We start from the raw sequence: 7,927 nt of genomic DNA, 5'->3' as shown, positions 1-7,927 counted from the left end.
GGCGGGCTCAACAGGGCGGGCGGAGGGAGCCGTTATGGTGCCCTCAGTCCTGTTCCCAGAGGCTCTGCTTCTCAGAACCCCCGGAACCGCTGCAAACCTCGGAGGGAAAGCTGCCTTCCAACTGATGCCAGACACTCCCGCTTCTCCCGTTTGGGTCCGAGTCCCCAGCGATTCGCCCGTATCTGGAGCTCAGAGTCTGAGACTCCCCCCTGACCGAAAACGACAACCGCGCTCTCAGCCACCAGCCCGCTTTGCGCGCGCACCTCCGCACCTGAGTTTTTTCCACACTGCGCCTCCTCTGAGCCTCGGTGTGCTGTTATTTTTCCTTCTAGTTGAAGAGTCTCTCCTCAGCCAGCCTTCCTGTGGTTCTGGGTGATGTCCGTTCCGTCTTTTAGTTGTATTTTTGAAGTTGTTGTTTGCGGCAGCAGTCTCCAGTGTTTACCTATGCCGCCATCTTGGTCGACCCTCCCTCAGTCCAAACCTGGGACTCTTCCCCCAGGCCGAGTGTTTACCTATGCCGCCATCTTGGTCGACCCTCCCTCAGTCCAAACCTGGGACTCTTCAGTCCCCAGGCCGATGCTCTATCCACTGAGCCAAACCGATCAGGGCACATTCACTCATTTTTTCATTCACTATTTATTGAGTATCTATTTTAGATGCAGTGCTTGGCATTGGGGAAAGAGCAACACAAACATGTTTTCTGTGTTAGGTATCTCCTCCAGTAGAGATGATAAGAATATTATCTTCTTATGATCTCCAGTGGAGGAGACACCTAATAACTCATGCAGTAGCACAAAGGGAGGAATCCAATCCCTTTGGTGGGGGAAATAGGGAGAAATTCCTGGAGGAAATGATGTCTAAACTAAAAACTGATGAGCAAGTAAAAGTTTACTAGGGGAAAGGTGGAGGGGGTTTCAGGAAAAGCAGAGTACATGCAAAGGCCTCAGACAGAAGAGAATGGTGCAATTTAACTGAAGGAAATTCAGAGCAGAATCAGTAAGGCTCACTCTCAGTGCCATGTGGAGAAGGGGCTGGAGTTGGGCAAGAATGGGGAAGAGAAACCAATGAGGGTGGTGGTGGTTTGGACCAACTTTGTTGCAGAGAAGTGAACAGGTTTCAGAGGCATGCCTGTGATGGAAGGACCATGGGAGGTGGTGAGCTCAAGGGGTGCCATATCTTGGGGAAGGGCCCATGGGCAGAGGATGAGGTCTAAGTGTAAAGGTGGAGGTGATGGTTATATTGATCCTGAAGTGCCTTTTAGATTCACAGATATCTCGAGTTGACATTCTAAGTAGATACTTATCATGGGCTGAAGTGCATTCTCCCCAACTTCATATATTGAAGTAGTAACCCCTAGTACCTCAGAACGTGACTGCATTTGGAGATAGGGCCTTTAAAGATATGATTAAGTTAAACAAGGCTAGTATGGTGGGCCCTAATCTACTCTGACTGGTGTCTTTATAAGAAGAGGAAATTTGGACATACAAAGAGAAGCCAGGAATGTGCACACACAGAAGAAAGACCATGTGAGAATGCAGTGAAAAGTTTGGCTCTCTGTAAGTCAAAGAGAGAGGCTTCAGAAGACGCCAAACCTGCTGACACCTTGATCTTGGACTTCCCTCCTCTAGAACTGTGATACAATAAATTTTATTTCTTTTTTTAAAAATACTCACCCGAAGATGTGCTTTTATTGGCTTTAGAGAAAGGGGGAAGGAGGGAAAGAGCGAAACAGATCTGTTGCCTCTCATACAAACCCCAACCCGTTATCAAACCTACAACCTAGGTATGTACCCTGCTCAGGAATTAAACCCACAGCCTTTTGGACGATGTTCCAACCAACTGAGCCACCCTGCCAAGGCATAAATTTGCTTTTTATAAGCCAGTCTGTAGTATTTTGGCAGCTCTAACAAACTAACACAATGCCTCAAACAAGTTAATAATTAATCTCCTTTTCAGCTAATTATCTCTAAGTGGAGATATCCATAGGCAGTTGGCTATAGGCTTGCACAGGAGAGGGCCTAAAGTTAGCCCTTTGACATCCTCCTCCCTCTGACATAACTGAAGCCATGCGAGGATGGGCACCAACAGTGTATGGGTGGAAAATGAGGAGGGCCCAGGCCTGAATGCTGGGGAAGGCCGTCATTTCAGAACCAGTCAAGAGGAAGGGGAAACCCATATCTCTGTGCCCAGAGAGCCCAGGGAAGGGAGTGAGCAAGGGTGTGAGGCTGAGCGGCCTGGAGAGGAGACATGCCATGTAACACTGTCATATGACAAAAGGTTACTTGTGTTCTTTGATGTTTAGGCCTCTCTGGTAATTTCTCTTAAGTTTACTTGTTTTGAAGACTTTCTTGAACTCAGATACTCATCACTATAGTAATTTACAAACATCACTTTTTCAAAGGCAATGACTTTTGTCCACAAATTAGAACTGACAAGCTGCAGGAGGCAGAGTGACCACTAGGGGTCAGGCGATGTCCTGAGAAAGGAGACCCTGGTGGTGGAGAGAAAGGAGAGGGGAGGACAGCACCTAGCCAACTTGCATTTCATTTCAGAGAGAGAAAGATGTAACCATTCCTGCAGGGACCTGAAATGTAGGCATTCTGAGCTTTAGCAATAAGAGGTGGGTTTTTAAAAAATTTGTTTTGTTTTAATTCTCTGAAGAGGACCATAGATTGTATATCTATTTTGCTTGCAGTTTCTCTTCTTGGCAGATTTTCAAACGTCATTTAATTCTCCCTTATTAGCCCTGTGTGGCCATTTCTAGTGGATTTAGGGTGCGGAAAACTGCAACGTTACTTTCATTTCTCACAACATTTTTATTCAGGTGAATTCTGGATAAAATGAAAAAGGGTCAAAGAAGAGGTGGGCTGGGGGTGGACGGAGGGCAAGGTTATTCCGATCCCTGCTTCCTACAGCCTCAGTGAGGAGGAGGGATGAGGGTGATGTCTTACCCAGATCAAGAGCTCCCAGACTTTTAAGTCCCAGGAGACAATCCCACTCTCTTCCCATGGGATGTTGTCCCTTTAGATTCTTGTGCCCATGGCACACATTGCTGCCCAGTCTCTCTTTTATGGTAAGTTGTGATTGGCCTAAGAATGCTTCTCAATCCAGTGCTTTAGAGGTGGTCACTACCAACGTGGCTCTCTTCAGGTTTGGCAGTGCTAGGTGTCAAAAAATAGTTTATGTTGAACTTAACATTCATCTCTCCTGCCTCTGTGGTGGTGGCCATTGTTTGCAATTTAGATGTCTCTGGAAGTTTCTTGAGAGTCTTTATTAAGATGTGGTGGAGGTATTTTTTTTGCACAATGGCCAAACAATGGACTACTTTCAGGCATTGATTGATTTATAGCTAAAATGGTGTCCAGGAGATTACAAATGGCAGTGGAATAAGTGGAAGCTCACAGACACGCTCCCAGGACCAAACTGGAATTATAACTAAAATACAGAAGAATGACCCTGAAAAATCAACTGAGGACTAGCTGGAGAGAACCGTGATAACCAAGAACAGAAACTGAAGACTGCATAAAGACTGGTAGGAAGGGCAGAGGTGCGAAAGGGCTGGCCAGGCTCCCATAGACAGCAGCTGAGGTCCTGGAGGAATATTTCAGCTGTGGGAGGTTCCCACTGAGAATTCTAGGGTTTAATCCCCAACCTATGCCCCCCAGAAGAGAGCACAAAAACTGAGAAAGGTGCCCACATAATATCTGGTTGTGAAAAGCAGCAGGGTTGCTGTCTGCCAGGGAGAGGTGGATGGAAATGCAGGCATCTTCTTAAAGGGCCAAATGCACAAAATTCCCTGCAGAACCACTCACCTTAGGCTCTGGCAGAGGGAGGGCAGAGTGGACTGGAGCTGTAGAAACATAAGCCAGGATTGGGGGATGTGAGGATAGAGCTTGGAAGGCAGACACCCTAGTTTCCTGTGCTGAGTCATTCCCTCACACTGCGGAGGTCATCTTTCTCAGGCAATCCTGTGCTATCCTGAAGTTTTTGCCTGGGGAGAAGACAGTTGAACCACCCTATTGTAAAATCTCCTGCCCTACCCTGTAGAGTTTCTGAGGCCCAATAAGAGACTGAAAATAACAATTAGCCTTCAGGCAGAAGCAGTTGTCCCACCCTATTGGAAAACCTCTCAACCAACCTATGGACGATTGCTTGAGGACACTTCAGACTGAACCCAATCAGTCTGCAGGCAGAGGTGGTTCCTTGGAGGCTTTGAGTCTTTGCCTGATCTAATTAGTCAGAAACAGCAGTTTGGGTCCCCACCACAGACACCATCCTAGACTGCTCAGTGAGGCAAAAGCCAGCAGCACTCCAAACACCTGCAGCTGACACCTGCAGGAAGAGCTCCATAGAGGAAGGAAGTACAGGTCAGAACAGGGTCAATCAAGGTGTGAGACTCAAGGCAGACCCAGCCCCTGGGCTAAGGAGTCCCTGAACATGAGACAGCTGGCACAATGACATCAGGGTTGAACCTCACTGGCAGCAATTCAGAGGGGAGACCCCTCCCATAAATGGGATATAAGTAATCAAGTCCTAATTACAATAGGAGAATCCAAACAATGCACACAAGGGACACTCCTAGAGCATCCAGCTCAGTTGAACAAAAAGACTACACCACTGGACCCCTCAAGACACCTACATAAAGCCATCCCACAAAGACTGGGAGGCATAGCAGTTCTATCTAATATGTAGAAGCAAATATAAAGCAACAGCTAAAATGTGGAGATAAAGAAACAACTTCCAAATGAGAGAAAAGAAGGAATCTCCAGAAAAAGAACTAAATGAGATGGAGGCAAGCAACCTATCAGAAATAGAGTTTAAAGCAATGGCTATAAAGATGCTTAAGGAACTTAATGCAAATTATAACTGCACAAGAAGGGAAATAGAAGCCACAAACAAGAGTGAGACAGACATGAAGCATGATATATCTGACATGAATGATATATCTGACACTGGAAGGGACTGAAAGTAGATTGATTGGATGAAATAGAGGACTGAATCAGTGATTTGGAAGACAGGGTAGAAATAAATACTCAATTAGACCAGCAAATAGAAAAAAGAATTAAAAAGCAGGAAGATAGCTTAAGGGAGCTCTGGGACAACATGAAATGTAACAACATCCGAATTACAGGAATGCCAGAAGGGGCAGAGGATTAGCAAGGAACAGAGAACTTGTTTAAAGAAATAATGACAGAAAATTTTCACAATCTGATGAAGGAAAGCACCACACAAGTTCAGAAGGCACAGAGAGTATCATTCAGGATGAACCCAAAGAGACTCACACCTAGACACATCATAATTAAAATGGCAAATGTTAAAGACAAAGAATGAATCTTAAAGGCAGAGAGAGAGAGAGAGAGAGAGATACAAAGGAGTTCCCATTAGAATGTCAACTGACTTCTCAAGAGAAACACTTGATGTCAGAAGGAAGTGGCATGAAGTACTCAAAGTAATAAAAAGCACGGGCCTAAATCCAAGACCACTGCATCCATTTAAAATTGAATGGCTGTTATTTAAAATTGAAAGTGAAATAAAAAGCTTTCCAGATAAAAAGAGGTTAAAGGAGTACATTACCATCAAACCAGCAATGCAAAAAATGTTAAAGGGACTGCTTTAAGAAGAGGAAAATTGCTGGAGACCAATTCCAGCATGACGGCAGGGCTGCATCTGGGAATGGCTGAAGGCATTTCCCCAAACCTGAATAGGATACATTAAATTGATTTCTTGGCTGCCAGACAGCTAAAAGGCATCTTAATCTACATGTTATTGCCTCCTACTGGCCAAACACCTGAACAGCCGTAGGTTAATTCCACCATTCTGACAATGCTTGTGTATACTCTTTGAAGTGTATATCTCTGCCTTGCCTCAGGACAAATTGTGTTAATAAAAATCATGGGGTCCTGGGACGAGGAGACCTTAGACCTAAGACCTAAGACCTTAGAACTTAGCTCCTTTAGCTAAGCTCCTCTGACCCCCAAATGCCTTTCAAAATTATGTTTCATCTCTGACAGGTGTGAGATGGTACCACATTGCCGTTTTAATTTGCATCTCTCAGATGATTAGTCTGGACTCCTATTTAATCTATGCACAGCCTTCTCCAGATTGCTGAACCCTTCTAGATGCTGGGACAAGAACCCCGGCAGGAAATGAGAGAGGATCATAGGCATAAAGAATATAAAAATGGAAATAAGTAAATACCTATCAATAATAACCTTAAATGTAAATGGACTAAATGCTCCAGTCAAAAAATATAGGGTGACTGCACGGATAAGAAATCATAACTCGTATATATGTTGTCTACAAGAAACCCACCCCAGAACAACAGATACACACAGACTGAGAGTGAAGGGATGTAAAAATATATTCCATGCAAATGGAAAGGAAAAAAAAAAAAATCAATGGAAAAGTATCCTCAGGTGAGGGTTAACAAACAAAGATCACTTTTCAGTAACAGACAATACAGGCCACTAACGCATCATGATTTATTTCAGAAAGTGCTTCTCATGGCCCTGGCATGTGAGGTTCTGCACAGCCTCTGACCACACCTCTGTGAGGCCCAGAGCTCAGCAGGTGGCAGTAAAACAGGTGAAATGAGTGTTCACACCAGAAAGCAGGTCCATGAGACAAGGCAGGTATCCTATCTAATAAAAGACAAAAAGGGTAATTAACAGTACCTCCGCTACGCTTCCCATTGGCTAATCAGGGTGATATGCAAATTAATCACCAACAAAGATGGCAGTTAATTTGCATACTAGGCTTCAAGCGGTGGAGCGAAGCCAAATGGCCCCGAAGCCAGCCGAGCAGCAAGGCCTCACGCCCCCAGGATCAGCGGAGCTGCGAGGCCTCACCACCCCGGGATCAGCAGAGCCTCAAGGCCTCACGGCCCCGGGATCAGCGAAGCCTGATGGAAGCCCTGTGTGTTTATGCACCCTGGGGGTGCAGAGGTCCCGTCCTAGGCAGAGGCCGATGGCACAACTTCTGACTCTGAGAAGTGGCCTGGGGACTGGAAGGCGGCTCCTCTGACCTCAGCGCTGCCAATCCACCAGGAGAGGAGCAGAGAAAGGCCAGAGCCTCCCTCAAGGTGACCCGAAATCCCCACCCACACCAGGCAGGCTGCTGGGACTGTTCGTGGAGGACTCACTTCCAAGCCCAGCTGGTGGCCCTGCCGCAGCCATGGCACTCCTGGGTGCAGGCCCCAGCGGGACGCGGGGTGGCAGCGGGGGTGCCTTGAGTCCTGGGGTCCTTGCCTGACTTCCAAGGCTTTCTCCTGCTTTAGGGCCTAGCCCTCCGCCAGCCTCCTCCTCCCCAGCTCCCAGAGCAGAGGACCCACCGAGGGCGCTCCCTGCTGGAGGAGGGGGTGAATGGAGCGGTGGGTACGCCTGGGTGAAGGGTCGCCCTGGGGAGGAGTCCTGACACCTCCATGCCCGCTCCTGGAGCGCTGCCCAGGCCCTGAGTGCAGTGTGGAGCCACGCAGGACTGGAGGGCACGGGTGGGGGCGGGGCACATGCGCCTGGTGCAGCGGGACGTGCTGGGGAGCCGCCCGCCTTCCCGGGCCTCCTCCTGCTTCAGGGCCTCGCCCTCCACGGTCTCCCCCTCCCCAGCACCCAGAGCAGCGGACCCGGACCCACCGAGGGCGCTCCCCGCTGGCCGAGGAGGTGAATAGAGCGGCGGGGACTCCCGGGTAAAGAGTCGCCCTGGGGAGGAGTCCCGACACCTCCAAGACCCGCTCCTGTTCAGCAACATCTCCAAGATCGGGCTTCTGCACCGTGGGCTGTGGGGCAGCGTGATGGCGCCGATGATGGAGAAGGCGCTGCGCACGCGGGGGCTGCTGCAGCCCGGGACCTCCTCAAAGGCTTCAAGATGTTCGGCTCCCTCTTCAAGCCCTACATCCGGTACTGCATGGAGGAGGAGGGCTGCATGGAGTACA

The 7,927-nt window shown here is 48.1% G+C and overlaps 1 pseudogene; it reads left to right on the top strand.

Moving 5' to 3' along the window:
* Positions 1-7,786: 7,786 nt before the first annotated feature.
* The window catches only part of LOC102251101, a 3,969-nt pseudogene continuing 3,828 nt past the window's right edge, over positions 7,787-7,927 (top strand).

The sequence above is a fragment of the Myotis brandtii genome, unplaced genomic scaffold (assembly GCF_000412655.1).
Source record: "Myotis brandtii unplaced genomic scaffold, ASM41265v1 scaffold179, whole genome shotgun sequence".
Classification (NCBI taxonomy): Eukaryota; Metazoa; Chordata; class Mammalia; order Chiroptera; family Vespertilionidae; genus Myotis; species Myotis brandtii.
The sequence above is the reverse complement of the archived record's forward strand: the minus strand, read 5'-3'. Positions and strand labels throughout refer to the sequence as shown.